The sequence below is a fragment of the Oncorhynchus nerka genome, linkage group LG8 (assembly GCF_034236695.1).
Source record: "Oncorhynchus nerka isolate Pitt River linkage group LG8, Oner_Uvic_2.0, whole genome shotgun sequence".
NCBI classification, from domain to species: domain Eukaryota; kingdom Metazoa; phylum Chordata; class Actinopteri; order Salmoniformes; family Salmonidae; genus Oncorhynchus; species Oncorhynchus nerka.
Window position 1 is genome coordinate 54,018,373 of NC_088403.1, and position 18,268 is coordinate 54,036,640.

At 42.6% G+C, this 18,268-nt stretch overlaps 1 long non-coding RNA gene across 1 annotated transcript; it reads right to left on the bottom strand.

Annotated features, from left to right (window-relative positions):
- Positions 1 to 631: 631 nt before the first annotated feature.
- LOC135572785 (uncharacterized) lies at positions 632 to 17,531 on the bottom strand. The gene is made up of 3 exons (XR_010464482.1): positions 17,429 to 17,531; positions 1,212 to 1,329; positions 632 to 915 (listed from the first exon to the last, which is right to left on the bottom strand). It is a non-coding gene; the product is annotated as an uncharacterized LOC135572785 (long non-coding RNA).
- Between the last annotated feature and the right edge of the window lie 737 nt (positions 17,532 to 18,268).

Genomic DNA, 18,268 nt, shown 5'->3' on the forward strand with positions numbered 1-18,268 from the left:
ATAGTGTTCCATGGGCAAACAGTGGGCCTGTTCATGAATACATGATTTTTTAAATCTGAAATGACCTCAGATCTGAATGTAGGTACATTTTTCTGAATGCCACAATGAAAGGTCCCTCTGGAAAAAATAAAGATATTCCATTATATTCCATTCTATACCATTTTTTAAAACGTTTTCCTTAATAAGAAAATATTAAGATATATTTTTTTTAAATACATTTTAATTTGAATATTAGCATACAGGATTTTCATACAGCACATTATAAAATGGTAAAATAACTAAATATCATTGCCTAAATATAAAGTTAGTCAGTTTCTTACAGGAGGAAAATAATCATGCAGCAACAAGAAATATGTATTTTCATTATGTGGATTATAATTAATGGCAATTTTTTAAAGGGAAAATCAGGTCTGAAATTGGAAAGTGGAAATTACAAACTTCAGAAGCCTTTTTAAACCTCAAATACACTACACGTTTTTCATTTCCTGGGTGATGAAATTAAGATCCTACATCTGTAACGTTGTAAACTCACCTTTAAACACAAACAGCAACAGGAAAAATACAAAGAGAATGAAAATACACATTAAATATGGTAGTTCAATGCATTCTAGGTTACAGGACATGCTACAGATCTGCAGCATCATTCTCCGTAGGGACTCAAGAGGCGTATACATACTGTACTATGTGGTAGGTGCAAATATTGTTTAATTTCAGAAGTTCTTGATTGACCAGGATGATTTAATTGTTGAAGTTGTTGTTGCTCCAATCAGTTAAAGAGTTTATCAGATAAAAAGCAAAATCACCACCTTTTGTTCCATCTCATCATTATGTTACGTCAGATTGTCTCTGGATCACTTCTTGCACCTTGAAACACATACGTTTTAGCTGTTCTCTCTTGTTTGGGCTCTATTCAATCTGTAGCGCAGAAGTTCAGCATTAACTTCTTGCGTCTAGCCAACCCGAATCCGGGATCATGACTACAGCCTCAAGCACATTACCATAACGCAACGTTAACTATTCATGAAAATCGCAAATGAAATGAAATCAATATGCTAGCTCTCATGCTTAGCCTTTTGTTAACAACACTGTCATCTCAGATTTTCAAAAATATGCTTCTCTACCATAGCAGAACTAGCATTTAGCATTTAGCGTTAGCATCACCAGGCAACATTTTCACAAAAACCAGCAAAAACATTCAACAAATCATTTACCTTTGAAGAACTTCGGATGTTTTCAATGAGGAGACTCTCAGTTAGATAGCGAATGTTCAGTTTTCCTGAAAGATTATTTGTGCAGGAGAAATCGGTCCGTTTTCTGCGTCATGTTTGCCTACCAAAAAAAACGAAAATTCAGTTATAAAAACGCCAAACTTTTTCCAAAATAACTCCATAATATCGACTGAAACATGGCAAACGTTTAGAATCAATCCTCAAGGTGTTTTTCTACATATCTCTTCAATGATGTATCGTTCCTGGAAATCTGCTTCCCCCTCTGTATCGCATGGTGAAATGAGTGCCACTGGGAGTTGAGCAGCAATTTAGACAAAGGACACCGGGGGGACACCTGGCAAATGTAGTCTCTTATGGCCAATCTTCCAATGATATGCCTACAAATACGTCACAATGCTGCAGACATCTTGGACAAACGGCAGAGAGCATAAGCTCGTTCACGGCACATTCACAGCCATATAAGGAGACGATAGTAAAACAGAGCCTCAAAAATTCAGCTCATTTCCAGTTTGAGGTTGCATCTTGGTTTCGCCTGTAGCATGAGTTCTGGGGCACTCACAGATAATATCTTTGCAGTTTTGAAAACGTCAGAGTGTTTTCTTTCCAAAGCTGCCAATTATATGCATAGTCGAGCATCTTTTCGTGACAAAATATTGCGCTTAAAACGGGCACGTTTTTTTATCCAATAATGACATAGCGCCCCCATAGGTTGAAGAGGTTAATGTGATTTAAATTTAAAGCTAATGTTCCCACGTTAGCGAAGACTGCATTCACTGCATACAGTATGTCAGCGCAATCAAAAATGACCTTTATATTTCTATTGCGCAATCTGTAACACTTCAGCAATACAGACGGAATAGAACTCCTTATCTTTCATATGAATCTCTGCCTGACTTTCTACAGTAGACCAAGGTAGTACAGACAGGCCTACAATACCCAGGACCGCCAGCAAGCCATATACCGCTGATTCATTTTTGAAGTGTGTCATGGTTGCTTTTTCTTCAGGTTTAAGCCAACTGTAATCCATGCAGGCATGTGCTTCTTGCTCCTTAGAGTAGTCCTGTCATTTCAAGAGCTTGGAACTAAACATATCTGCAAAAATATGATTTGGGATAATTGGCTTTGAAGTTCTGAACCCCCATTGGTTTGAATAGTGTCAGCGATTTTTTTTATCTTGTATTCTTTTGAACTTAACATGAATTGGGGTATTTCGGGTACTATAAAAGGTAGAGAACATTTAACAGAACAAGGCTATGTCTAAACTTTGACAAAAATTACAGATAGAACCTTATAATCCCAAGCTCTCTAATTGTTCTCTGTCCAGATGTATGAAGTGCTGTCAGTTGTGAATACACGGACCTCTAAGTCTCAAGATGGTGGAAGATTCCCTCTGGTGATGCAGAGCCACAGCTCTTCAAATTGTGTTTTTGGTTAAGACTATTGTCTTATAGAATGTGGCAGAGCATAATAACTGTAATGATGGGGCGGTGAGTCAGAAGCAGGCGAAACGTTTTAATAAAACAAAACCGCGACACTAACATAAAGCAGACCGCCGATTCGCAACAACAACACCAACAGGTGAGTGAACATGTGAGAGTGACATATAAAGGGGAGGAAATGATGAAGGTAATGGAGTACAGGTGTGAATCATAATGATTAACAGGTGCGCGTAATAATGAATGCCAGGTGTGCGTAATGATGAATCCCAGGACCGGTGGTTACTACTCTGGCGACATTGTATGCCGGAGGGGAGGAACAGGAGCAGACGTGACAATACCCAATCACAGAATATACCCAATCTAATAACCCACTCTAACATATCACTGTCCCCTGCTACTGACGGTGGGTGACAGACAGACAGATTATTGGGAGCTCCAAAGATACACCAGAATGGTAGTCACTTCCCAGTTCCCATTTGCTATTGAGGAATTTTGTGGGGCAGACAGTTGTGTTCCCCCCATAGAGATAGATAGAGGACTCATGTTTATATCAATTCAAAACACATTTTATTTGTCACATCTGCCGAATAACACAGGTGTAGACTTTATAGTGAAATTCTTACTTACAAGCCCTTAACCAACAATGCCGTTTTAAGAAAAATACCTAAAGAGAAATAAGAAATAAAAGTAACAAATAATTAAAGAGCAGCAGTAAAATTACAATAGCGAGGCTATATACAGTCGGGTACCGGTACAGAGTCAATGTGTGGGGGCACAGGTTAGTCGAGGTAATTGAGGTAATATATACAGTGCCTTGCGAAAGTATTCGGCCCCCTTGAACTTTGCAACCTTTTGCCACATAATAATAATAAGAATAATTTTGCACGCCCAATTTTTCAGTTTTTGATTTGTAAAAAAAGTTTGAAATATCCAATAAATGTCGTTCCACTTCATGATTGTGTCCCACTTGTTGTTGAGTCTTCACAAAAAAATACAGTTTTATATCTTTATGTTTGAAGCCTGAAATGTGGCAAAAGGTCGCAAAGTTCAAGGGGGCCGAATACTTTCGCAAGGCACTGTACATGTAGGTAGAGTTATTAAAGTGACTTATGCATAGATAATAACAGAGTCGCAGAAATGTAAAATAGGGAAGGGGGACGGGGCAATGCAAATAGTCTGGGTAGCCATTTGATTAGATGTTCAGTAGTCTTATGGCTTGGGGGTAGAAACTGTTTAGATGCCTCTTGGACATAGACTTGGTGCTCCGAGTACCGCTTGCTATGCGGTAGCAGAGAGAACAGTCTATGACTAGGGTGGCTGGAGTCTTTGACAATTTTTAGGGCCTTCCTCTGACACCGCCGGGTATGAAGGTCCTGGATGGCAGGAAAATTGGCCCCAGTGATGTACTGGGCCGTGCACACTACCCTCTGTAGTGCCTTGCGGTCGGAGACCGAGCAGTTGCCATACCAGGCAGTGATGCAACCAGTCAGGATGCTCTCGATGGTGCAGATGTAGAACCTTTTGAGGATCTGAGGACCCATACCAAACCTTGTCAGTCTCCTGAGGGGGAATAGGTTTTGTTGTGCCCTCTTCATGACTTTCTTGGTGTGCTTGGACCATGTTAGTTTGTTGGTGATGTGGACACCAAGGAACTTGAAGCTCCCAACCTGCTCCACTACAGCCCCGTCTATGAGATTGGGGGCGTGCTCGGTCCTCCTTTCCCTGTAGTCCACAATCATCTCCTTAGTCTTGATCACGTTGAGGGAGAGGTTGTTGTCCTGGCACCACACGGCCAGGTCTCTGACGTCCTCCCTATAGGCTGTCTCATCATTGTCGGTGATCAGCCCTAGCACTGTTGAGTCATCGGCAAACTTAATGATGGTGTTGGAGTCGTGCCTGGCAGTGCAGTCATGAGTGAACAGGGAGTACAGGAGGGGACAGAGTATGCACCCCTGAGGGGCCCCAGTGTTGAGGATCAGCATGGCGGATGTGTTGTTACCTACCCTTACCACCTGGGGAACGGCCCGTCAGGAAGTCCAGGATCCAGTTGCAGAGGGAGGTGTTTAGTCCCAGGGTCCTTAGCTTAGTGATGAGCTTTGATGGCACTATGGTGTTGAACGCTGAGCTGTAGTCAATGAATAGCGGGATTTCTTATAAGCTTCTGGGTTAGAGTGCCGCTCCTTGAAAGCGGCAGGTCTACCCTTTAGCTCAGTGCGGATGTTGCCTGGAATCCATGGCTTCTGGTTGGGGTATGTACGTACAGTCACTGGAGACGACGTCATCGATGCACTTATTAATGAAGCCAGTGACTGATGTGGTGTACTCCCCAATGCCATCAGAAGAATCCCAGAACATATTCCAGTCTGTGCTAGCAAAACAGTCCTATAGCTTAGCATCTGCTTCATCTGATCACTTTTTTATTGACCGCGTCACTGGTGCTTCCTGCTTTCATTTTAGCTTGTAAGCAGGAATCAGGAGAATATAATTTTTCCAAATGAATGGTGAGGGAGAGCTTTGTATGCGTCTATGTGTGGAGTAAAGATGAAAACTCTCTAGGTAGACAGTGTCGTCTACATCTTATCATGAGATACTCTACTGTATCTCAGGCGAGCAAAACCTAGAGACTTCCTTAGATATCGTGCACGAGCAGTTGTTTACAAATATACATAGACTGCCACCCCTTGTCTTACCAGAGGCTGCTGTTCTATCCTGCCGATACAGTGTATAATCCGCCAGCTGTATGTTATTCATGTCGTCGTTCAGCCACGACTTGGTGAAACATAAGATATTACAGTTTTTAATGTCCTGTTGGTAGGATATACAGTGGGGAGAACAAGTATTTGATACACTGCAGATTTAGCAGGTTTTCCCTACTTACATAGCATGTAGAGGTCTGTAATTGTCACGAACCTTGCCGAAGATGGTGCCTCTTCCTGTTCGGGCGGTGCTCGGCGGTCGTCGTCGCCGGCCTATTAGCTGCCATCGATTCCCTTTCCGTTTGTTTTGGGTTATTGGGTAATTGGGTACACCTGTTTTGTATTAGGGTTTGTTTGTAGGGTATTTAAGGGCACTAGGCGCGCTGGGTATTTGTGCGTGCTTATTCTTGTTACTCTGTGTTTGATGGTGTGAGTTATTCGTGTATTTATTCTCCGGACTATTTTGTCCTGTTGTTTGGACTGGCAACTTATATACGCCCTGTGTGTTGGCGTGAATGTTTTGTTGCGCTGGGGAATAAATTTGAAAGAAAGACTGAACCCTGCTCTCTGCACCTGATTCCACCCACCACTCCTAGTTGATCGTAACAGTAATATTTATCATAGGTACAGTACACTTCAACTGCGAGAGACGGAATCTAAAACAAAAATCCAGAAAATCACATTGTATGATTTTTAAGTAATAATTTGCATTTTATTGCATGACATAAGTATTCGATACATCAGAAAAGCAGAACTTAATATTTGGTACAGAAACCTTTGTTTGCAATTACAGACATCATACGTTTCCTGTAGTTCTTGACCAGGTTTGCACACACTGCAGCAGGGATTTTGGCCCACTCCTCCATACAGACCTTCTCTAGATCCTTCAGGTTTCGGGGCTGTCGCTGGGCAATACGGACTTTCAGCTCCCTCCAAAGATTTTCTACTGGGTTCAGGTCTGGAGACTGGCTAGGCCACTCCAGGACCTTGAGATGCTTCTTACGGAGCCACTCCTTAGTTTCCCTGGCTGTGTGTTTCGGGTCGTTGTCATGCTGGAAGACCCAGCCATGACCCATCTTCAATGCTCTTACTGAGGGAAGGAGGTTGTTGGCCAAGATCTCACGATACATGGCCCCATCCATCCTCCCCTCAATACGGTGCAGTCGTCCTGTCCTCTTTACAGAAAAGCATCCCCAAAGAATGATGTTTCCACCTCCATGCTTCACGGTTGGGATGGTGTTCTTGGGGTTGTACTCATCCTTCTTCTTCCTCCAAACACGGCGAGTGGAGTTTAGACCAAAAAGCTCTATTTTTGTCTCATCAGACCACATGACCTTCTCCCATTCCTCCTCTGGATCATCCAGATGGTCATTGGAAAACTTCAGACGGGCCTGGACATGCGCTGGCTTGAGCAGGGGGACCTTGCGTGCGCTGCAGGATTTGAATCCATGACGGCGTAGTGTGTTACTAATGGTTTTCTTTGAGACTGTGGTCCCAGCTCTCTTCAGGTCATTGACCAGGTCCTGCCGTGTAGTTCTGGGCTGATCCCTCACCTTCCTCATGATCATTGATGCCCCACGAGGTGAGATCTTGCATGGAGCCCCAGACCGAGGGTGATTGACCGTCATCTTGAACTTCTTCCATTTTCTAATAATTGCGCCAACAGTTGTTGCCTTCTCACCAAGCTGCTTTGCCTATTGTCCTGTAGCCCATCCCAGCCTTGTGCAGGTCTACAATTTTATCCCTTACACAGCTCTCTGTTCTTAGCCATTGTGGAGAGGTTGGAGTCTGTTTGATTGAGTGTGTGGACAGGTGTCTTTTATACAGGTAATGAGTTCAAACAGGTGCAGTTAATACAGGTAATGAGTGGAGAACAGGAGGGATTCTTAAAGAAAAACTAACAGGTCTGTGAGAGCTGGAATTCTTACTGGTTGATAGGTGATCAAATACTTATGTCATGCAATAAAATGCCAATTAATTACTTAAAAATCATACAATGTGATTTTCTGGATTTTTGTTTTAGATTCCGTCTCTCACAGTTGAAGTGTACCTATGATAAAAATGACAGACCTCTACATGCTTTGTAAGTAGGAAAACCTGCAAAATCGGCAGTGTATCAAATACTTGTTCTCCCCACTGTACGTGCTTTTAGTTCATCCAATTTACTATCCAGCGATTGTACGTTGGCCAATAGTACCGAAGGTAAAGGCAGATTAGCCACTCGGTAATCGCTGTTCTGAGTTAAAGAAAGTATTTTTGGTCATAAGACAGAAACATTATGTACAAAAGAAGTTACAAATAATGCAAAAAAACATACACAATAGCACAATTGGTTACGGGATCGTAAAACGGCAGCCATCTACTTCGGCGCCATTCTCTTGATATCTGTCCCATTATAGCGTCTGTGACAGCATGGGCAGCACCATTGAGGCTACAACCCATAGGAATCCCCACCTATTTGACTCCAAAACGGCCTTTTGGCGACAAGAGGCCTTGATCATTCTCTATGGTTCCCACACACTCCTAATGTTTAGAGGAACAACTGACAATTCAACCAAATGTCATGGGCTGGGTTTCTGTATAGCACTTTGTGACATCTGCTGATGTAAAAAGAGCTTTGTAAATACATTTGATTGAAATTTGATTGATGGGACCTTAAACACATGATAAATTCTCACCTAGCCTATACAAATACAATTCTGCTTTATGAATTGCACTTAACCTTTATTTTGACAAGGAGTCATGCTGGGACTAGTTCTATTTTACAGGGAAGCCCTCAATACACATCAATATATGGAATATTAATCTTACTGTAGCCCCTTGTGTTTTCTATGGTGTAAACAACACGAAAAGAGACCAGGGGATGTTGTGTGCTTCTCGGCTTACGACAGGCAAAGTTCAGTCCATTGATACCATACCACAACCCCACCACCATTCATCCTCCCTCCCTCCACTAGCCTGTCTAGACAAAGTCCCCATTGTCCCTCTGCCCTCATTCGTACAGCAACCACCAACACTCCTAGTGGAATTTCACCATTCGCCCTCATCTAATGGAACATTACAACTATATGAAGCACAAACAGGTTAAAGCTGGAATCAGTAACACGAAACTGCAACCTCTGATTACAACAACAAAGAAGTTACTTCAAACAACACACACAGGTTTTATTTCCCTCAGATGTCATTGCACGTGGGATAGAACAGCAGATGTTGTATTAGGATACTGAATGTTCCTCTGCACCATTTCATGAACAAAACAATAACAAAATGTGCCTCCTTACATTAGCCTGTGCTATTTAGAATTTATTTTAAAATGATCTTGATCATCAACAAAACTCTGCATGGTTTAGCCCCTAATTGTTTACCATAACTTTATTTTGTAACAAATCCCACTGGGCACACACTGGTTGAATCAAAGTTGTTTCCACGTCATTTCATTTAAATTACGTTGAACCAATGTGGAATAGATGTTGAATTGAGGTCTGTGCCCAGTGGGATACATAATTCACTAGGCACCAAATTAGAGGTAGAATAGTGGCTTACACCAGGATGCCAAGTGTGGGTCAGGATGTCAGGTGTGACCCAATGCCACAGCAGGGGTTGTTGACCGTGCGCCCAACCTCAACCAATTGGATCCTCTCCACTAAACCTCATAGTGTCTGTGATCCAGATAAGAAGATAAGGGGATAAGAAGATAAGAGGATAAGAAGATAAGGGGATAAGAAGGCATTATAGACTATGTCGCTCATATTGTACCTGTCGACCCTAGAAGAGAGCTCTCCAATCCTGTTTCTGGAGAGCTATTGTCCTGTAGGTTTTCGCTTCAACCCTAATCTAGCGCAGGGGATATTAATTATTAGCTGGTTGATGAACTGAATCAGGTTAGTTACAACTGGGGTAGGATTGAAAACCTACAGGAGGGTAGCTCTCCAGGAACAGAGTTGGAAAAGCCTGCCCTTGAGGGTCCAGACTGTGCAGACAGACATTCCTACCTGGATTAAACACACAGAGCCAAGAGTCTCCCCCAGGTTCCTTTCTCTGGCCTGCACTTCTACAACCAACACCACCATCATTATCATCACCACCACCACAATCCCTACCACCATTACCACCACCACAATCACTACCACCACCACTACAAACACTACCACCACCATTACCATCTCTACCACCACCATTACCATCACCACAACCTTTACCATCACCACCACCTTTACCATCCCTACCACCACCACTAAACACTACCACCACCATTACCACCACAATCACTACCACCACCACCATTACCATCACAACCATCCCCTCATCACTACCACCACCACTACCACTGTTACCCCCCACCCTCACCATCACCTCGTCACTACCACCACCATCACTACCACTGTTACCCCCCCACCATCACCACTACACTTCATCCACCACCCCATCACCAACACCCTTATCATCCCCACCACTGCTACTACCACCACCACCACCAATGCCCCTATCACAGAACAAAACACCAAGGAATAGTGCATCAGACAGGGGGTGACAGTAGCACCCCCCATCCCCTAGTCATCTGATGTGAGGTAATGTGAGGGCGAGCCTCCATCTGCCATCAATCCTACACAGTAGCAGAAGGTGAAACTAATGAGGCTTGATTTGCCGAGGCACCTGCCTTCAATCTGGGGGCGCTCTACCCCTTTCTCCTCCCAGCCCAGTCCTCTTTCTCCCCTCAAGGTGTAATCATTGGTTAGTGTGTTATGGGAGATCCCAATCAACCCACATGACCTCAAGCAGGGAGATTCATTAACGGATATGCAAGGGAAGGACCTCTTGACCTGCCAATCCACCAAACCACCAAAAGTGCCTATAGCCTCTCCTTCAAAAGGGTGGGAGAGATGGAGGATAGTAGATGATGAAGGGGAAATGTGGCAACCTTTTTGTATCTGATCAGATTTCTATTACAGTCAATGATATAACGATGGAGTGTATCCACGTCAAAATCGATGTTTCCATGTTCCAAGCATTTTGTCACTTTTAAGGGGAAAAGCTATATTTTGAAAGGTTAGCATGGGGAAGGCCCTGGACCACTCGTCCATTTCACTTAACTTCCTGATGATTCGTACCAAGGAAGACTCCTGCAAGTACTTTGCTTGGATGTTAAGATTACTTTAGCCTATCGCTGCTTTGCAAAAAAAAGTCTCATCTGTGTGCTGTTATGTCTCTGTAACATCCTCTCCACATAAATCATAGAACTTAGGAAGGTCTGAAACCTCCGGGGAATTTATGAACCAGCTCCCTGAGGAAAGGTGTTATGATATAAAACTGATCTTCCCATTGGACTACCTAAGCTGGTTTACTTTTAAATTCCCTCTTTAGCCAGAGGCAGGCTAAATATATGTTGATTTAGAGATGAGCACTGCCCTCTCCTGGTAAAAAGCTCAACGATACATTGCAAAATCTCCATGGATGGAGGTCGATTGCAGGGATTTCAAATTCAAGCCTTTAAAAAAATCAGGCAAATAAATGGCACTTCTGACATTTTGAAATATAATTTCAATTAAATTGTCTGAATTGAATACCCAGTAACAAATAAATTGTCCATTTACTAAATTGCTTAGTGTAAATACTACACTATTCATTAAAACAAGAGAGCCAAATGCAGGCAATGCAACATAGGGACAATTTTCAAGGGTAGATGAATCTGGCAGGATTATCAAATCACTCATTCACTTTGTCAAACTGATTCGCAGATGGGCAATTATTAGGACTTGTCATATACCGGAGGCAGTACTGCAGTGGTCACTAGCTGGCAAAGCTGCAAAGTCATAAAATGTGAATTTAAACCTAAACCTAACCACACTTCTAACCTTATGCCTAGCCTTAAATACGTTTTCATAAATGTTTACGACATAGCCAATTTTGACTTTTCAGCTGGCCCATCTAGCGGAAATTGCTCAGTTCTGCCTCCAGGGCAAGATTCATGACAGTAAATGTCAACCTGCTTCTGATTCCCTCTGCCTTGCTTGTGAAATGCGAGATATCAATTGTTACTCAGTTACAAATGACTCAGAATGACTCAAATGAGCTATGGCTTGCCAAGGTAATTTATAAATGTTTTTGACCACTATTGCGAATCGTTCATTGCCAAACTAAGTATGTTAACGATATGTTTTCTCCTTCCATAGAACGGAGCTACATCCTTGTAGTTAACGTGGGTCAGAATGTTAGGCAGGTGGTTGGAAACCGAGGCAGATGGGCAGAGCATGGAAGCTCTGGATTTGTGAGCTTCTCTTCCACGTCCAGCTGCACCAAGGGCTCTTGAATTATTACCGGGACCCCATTCATAATTAGCAGAAGCCTAGTGGGGCCTAACCCCCTTCTAACGATGCCTTTGTTGGTGGCTGATCTATTCACAACAAATGAGAGAAAACTTATGACTGTGAGAAGCGCTCCTGCATATTGAGGGCTAATGTGCCTTTAGGCACGATCTCAAGGAACAGTCAGCATTATCTCAATCATTTCCTCATTGAGATGAGCGTTCACACAGAGGGGTGTTTGGGTGTGTGTATGTGTTTTAAGATTGCAGCACTTCAGAGATCTCAATTCCCACTGCCCAGAGATTTTTTCTGCACAGCCATTTCATAGATCATTTGTTTTAAATGATTGCAATTCATATATTTAAAAAATATTGTTCTTTACAACTCAATGCTGAATTTCAACAAATCTTGAAATATCAACACACAATTTTATAAAACATATAAAGATCCCTCAGCTCAGATGCATAACAAAACAATCGGTGGGGGCATTTTGCTGAAAAAGAAATCCCAGATGGTAGCTTTAAAGTAATTGTTACTGTCTCTGACGATACCACAAGGAACGTGATCCTACGGGTTGGCTTGGTGGGCCATCTCTTCCTGACCTATCGTGTCCATGTGCATGCTGGGAGCACGGCCACAGATGGCCCGTGGTGCGCAACGTTACAGCACAGCTGTGGAAGCCACCTGAATTTGATTCCTCCGACTGTAGCCTAGCAACGGCGGGCCCCAACCAACACACAGAGTGCCGTTGTGGTGCAAGCGGCCGGATGGGCGCAATGGGCGCCTGGTTGCAGCTCACTGGTAGGTGACATTGAGCAAACGCTGGCGTGCTGCGATTAGAGTATCAGAGTCCCACAGCTTCTGCAGGAGGTAGTCGTACCAAATGTAAAATCCAAGTAAGAAGGAGCTGGCATGTTCCTCTAACACAAGTGGATCTCAATATCCAGCCTTGCATCTTCTTGGGTATGACACTAAAAGCTTGACACACCTGTATTCACGGAATTCAGGGGAACGTCCCTGCACAGCTATTTTCAGGTCTCTCCAGAGATGTTCGATCGGCTTCAAGTCCGGGCTCTGGCTGGTCCACTAAAGGACATTCAGAGACTTGTCCCAAAGCCACTCCTGCATTGTCTTGGCTGTGTGTTTAGGGTCATTGTCCTGTTGGAAGGTGAACCTTCTCTCCAGTCTGAGGTTCTGAGCTCTCTGGAGCAGGATTTCATCAAGGATCTCTGTACTTTGCTCTGTTCATCTTTCCCTCGATCCTAACTAGTCTGCGAGCCCCTGCCGTTAAAAAACATCCCCACAGCATGATGCTGCCACCACTATGCTTCACCTTCAGACTTGACACTTGGAATTCAGGCCAAAGTGTTCAATCTTAGTTTCATCAGACCAAAGAATCTTGTTTTTCATGGTCTGAGAGTCCTTTAGATGCCTTTTGGCAAACTCCAAGCAGGCTGTCATGTTCTTTTTACTGAGTAGTGGACTCTGTCTGGCCACTCTACCATAAAGGCCTGTTGCAGAGCGCTGCAGAGATGGTTGTCCTTCTGGAAGGTTCTTCCATCTCCACAGAGGAACTCTGGAGGCCTGTCAGAGTGACCATTGGGTTCTTGGTCACCTCCTTGACCAAGACCCTTCTCCCCCGATTGCTCTAGGAAGAGTCTTGGTGGTTCAAAACTTCTTCCATTTAAGAATGATGGAAGCCACTGTGTTGTTAGGGAGCGTTCAATTCTGCAGAAATGTTTTGTAACCCTTCCCCAGATCTGTGCCTTGACACAATTCCTTTGACCTCATGGCTTGGCATTTTTGCTCTGACATACACTGTCAACTGTGGGACCATATATAGACAGGTGTGTGCCTTTCCAAATCATGTCCAATCAATTGAATTTACCACAGGTGGACTCACATCAAGTTATAGAAACATGATCAATGGAGGACGATCAATGGAAACAGGATGCACTTGAGCTCAATTTTGAGTCTCATAGCAAAGGGTCAGAATACTTACGTAATTAAGGTATTTCTGTTTTTTATATATAATTGCAAACATTTCTAAAAACCTGTTTTCGCTTTGTCATTATGGGGTATTGTGTGTAGATTGATGACAATGTTAAAAAATGTGATCAATTTTAGATTAAGGCTGTAACCAGGGTGGGGTAGGTTACTTTCTAAATGTAATCCATTACAGTTACTAGCTACCTGTCCAAAAATTGTAATCAGTAACGTAACTTTTGGTTTACCCAAATTTGAATACATTCTGTTACATTTAGATTACTTTCCCCTTAAGAGGAACAAGACAAAAATGTATGTTACCAATTGAACAACATCTATTACAAGATAAATCAATGTTACAGTTTACATAGCTGGCCATATATGGAAGTTAAATTTGACTTTATAGGTTGGTTATGTAGGCTTCTTCTAACCCATCGCTTTCTACTACATATAATAATACGATTAAATTATATATTTACATTAAAAACCAAAGTCTGAATCAGAATTCCAGTCATTCCAATAAATGTTATACCCCTTGATCTGCAAAGTTGGTAAAATCTTATTCAAAATGATTCAAAGCTGTAATGGCTGCCAAATGTGCTTCCTCCAAGTGTTAACTCTGGGGTGTAAAGTTATACGCAATCAGACATTTTGTTGTATTATTAATTTGGAAAATGTTCAGTCATTTTCTTTCACTTTGAAAATGTGGAGTAGGTTGTGTAGATCTGACGGAAAAAAATCTAATAGATTTTTTAAAATTTAATTGTAAGGCAGAAAAAAATGGACATTGTGCAAGGGGTGTGAAGACTTTCACCAGGAACTGTATGTGTCTGATTTATTATCAACTTTCATCTTGTACGGTATGACTTCATTTCATTCAATGCGTGAAATTGAAGTGTGAGTAGCACCTCACACTGCACAGCAAGAAGCAGCACAGTTTATTTACCTCATCTTTGCAATTTTATCGTACATGCCCATATGCCAGCTGTCAAGCAAATCCTGTCTGAATGACATTTTAAAAAAAAACATAAACCTTAGACCATGAAATCCTGTTAACTGTATGATACTGCGAGTGAAGCACCAGGTCAAAGGGGGTTGAAGTATAACAGAGCTGGTTTGGTGAACCGCGCTCACGTAATCAGTAACCTTGCCTGAGACCTGAAGACTTGCGTTAGCTCGCCAAGCAAACGCCTAGGTTTTTAGCTCAGCGGGCTAACACAGTCCTTGGAGAACGGAGTCAAGCCCAGCCGGTCACATATATCTACACAGCCATGATACGACCTGTTTATTCAGTGTGCAGCTGTTATCATCTCTCTTCACTGAGCGATAGTCTGTTCCAAGGTAGGCCTTTTATAATGCAGGCCTCACCACACATCTCCTTATTTTAATAGACTTATTGAAATATACTGTGGATCCCAGTAGATAGGACCTCTGACCATCATTATAATGCCTTCATGGGCTGTATAGATCTGGCAATGTCCACAGGCTCGCCAAGACATCTGCCGTCCAACATGGCAACATGAATAGGAGGCGTTGGCTTGAGTTCAAGTTCGAAAGAGTGAGACGGTCCCGTGCCTTTTGTTAGCGAGCAGCCTATTATCAGTGTGTGTGTGTGTGTGTGTGTGTGTGTGTGTGTGTGTGTGTGTTTATGGTTGCCACTGCCTCTATGGCCCCAGAATGGAGGGTAATGAGATACAGTTGTTATCGTTGTCGTGGAGACCCCCTCTGTCTATGATCCTTCTGGACAGTGTTTGTTAGAATAGAGGAATGATGCAAGTATTCACATGGGGCCTCATGTAAAAAAAAAAATCCCTGCAGTGGTTACACTTTACTTGAAGGGTACATACTAAAGGACTTCATAACACATTAATAATTATATCTTAATTGTGTTTATTTAAAATCCAATTAAGTGAGTTGTGAAATTTTGTTAAGTGCAAAAAAACATTTAGCTTTTAAGGATATCCAGAAATGAAATGTAGCATTACTTGACACACACACACCACATAATTTGGCACCAACGCTGATGTATTTACCAGCTAACGAAGCTAACCAAAGCCCCTGGCCGGCAGGTCTGGAGGAGGCTTAAACATAGCCAGGATTCAGGATGGGTGCCAGGTCTTCTACCATTGACTATTGTGGCTACTTAATGAACCTACACAGAACTGACTGCTTCAATGTGCAGTGACAGATACGAGGTCCCTTGGATGATTGATTTATTTGCTGCACGTGGTTGTGATTTCCATAACATTACCTTCCCAAACCATGGGAAGTCGCACCAGTATGAAGACATTATGAAGCCCTCAATGTATGCCCACGCATGCGTCTTTCTCTCTATGAAGAGCTGTGGTGAAATGTATTAAGATGATATAGTGTGCATATGCATAACTACAGAAGGATAACTAGGCATGGTGGACCCATTTGGACTTTGTTACCTTTTGACAGTACTCCCTGATAGGTCACTTTGGACCCTTTGAAAAGACACGTTAGAGACGATAGGAACTCTGCTAGCAGGGGCGTAATGCTTTCAAACAACCATGAATCAAATATTTGAATGTGTTGCACTAGGTAGGGACTATAAGAACTAAAATAGCCGGCGGGAAACCAAAACGGCAGTGGAGAAACATCCATATCTACATCTATCCATAAATCCAGGAACATTAAAAAACATCAGTGAAAATTACAGGCATCCATCTTGGCATACTGAAGCGGGTCCTGGCAGCCATCCCAGCATGCAGCAGCTAGGCCCTGTCTCTGTGATTGCGGCACCCTGTCTCCATCAGGAGATCACAAAGGTATTGGTGGGATTAAAAAATGGGCACTGCTGGCACATCCAGGCGGAAAAGGTTTTTCAGGGGGGGGGCACTACTCAATATGCGCTCCACCTGCGCCACTCCAAGGCGCGCGCCAAGCACACGAGCTGGCAGGCTCTGCCAATCCCTAACTGATTGGAAGTTGCCATGGTAATATCAGGGAGGCTGGGGGATGAGGGAGATGGTAGCTGAGGGGGCGCAGGGTGTAAAAAATATCAACATGGTATTTTTTTAATTTAGAAAATTGGCAAAGGAAGTGTATTCTATGAATCACCATTAATAATAAGTCACATATGGGACGGAACATAATTACGCTTTTTTGGCTCTACGTACGGGCGATAAGGAACGGTGAGCTCCCCCCAAAAAGCTGATCTCATCAAAGACACTTAAGCTCTCCCGGTGGTCAGAGTGAAGATATGCGTAGATCTGATAATGGCCATTTAATGACGATATCTCTGAAGTTCATCGCTGAGCATAGAAAGAGGTGTTAAGAAGCCTTGAGCCATCGTTCATCAGAACTAGATCTATATCCATCCGCCAGTCTGTTAATTATTGACTGAACCACCACTGGTGGATGGCAACCAAAAGAAATAGACCTTACATTTTTGCAGACACTCTTATCCATAGTGCCTTACAAGAGCGATTTGGGTCAAGTGCTTTTCTCAAGGACACATCAACAACTTATTCACCTTAGTCAACTCTGGGATTCGAACACAACAGCCTTTCGGTTACAACGCTCTTAACCACTAGGCTACCTGCTACCTTCTTGTCTGCTTGACAATCAGCAGCATATCATCTTCTCTCTGTCTCCAATACTCATGTTTATTCACTACCAAACCAGCCACTTTCCTTTCTCCTTCATTTGGTTATCGTGTTTTAGGTAAACAGATTCTCCCCTCTTTGGAGAGTGGGGCGATTCTGGGAGCCAGTGGAGGGAGAGAGACAGAGGGGAGCAGGAAATCTTACCCATAGCTTTTGATAACAAAATGGCCACCATCCAACTCCAGGCGAGAGCAGCACATGGAGCTGCCAGGGGGCGCCGCAGCGCGTGATTCAGCTGGAATCCAATGCCCTCATCTGCATCAGAGTGAAGAACATAATTAAAATTGTTTTCCAGGCATAAAGTCCTTTGGCTAGAAATACCTGGCCCCCTTTTTTCAAGTGTTAGGTTAGAAGTTTCCTTTGGATAGATTCTAGGTGTGATTGTGTACTTGATGAGTGTGTGGAGTGCTATGTGAGGAAAGATGTTTGATAGATTGCTTCAGAGACAGACCATAATACTAATGGCTCACACTGTTGATGGGTGAAAAAAAACAGCTAGCACATAATGTTCTGAGAACTATATGTTTCTTAAAGCTTGGTGGTTGTCCTGTGGTTATTTTGCATACAACCTTCCCACAATGTTCTGGGAATGGTGCGGATAGTTGCTTGGCTTTGGAACATTCTCTGCACATTTAAGGAACTTGACATTATTTTCTTGGTATTTCATTACTGTAACAGAACATTTCCTAAAAGTTCAAACATGGTTACATTGAATTTACATTTAGGTAATGTCCTAGGAACGTTCTCCAACTGGTTTGACACTGGGAATGTTCTTAAATAGTTCAGAGAACATTAAGAAACAATGTTCTTCTGTGGGAATTTCAATACTTCAGATTCCCTACAGATGCATCATGGTTCTTTTTAAAGTCAGGTTCTCAAATTGTTCCTAGAACGTTAAGAAAACTATCCGTAAAAAACACAGGACAACTTTAGTTGCATTCAGAGAACATTTCAATAATTATATTGAAAAACATATACATTCCA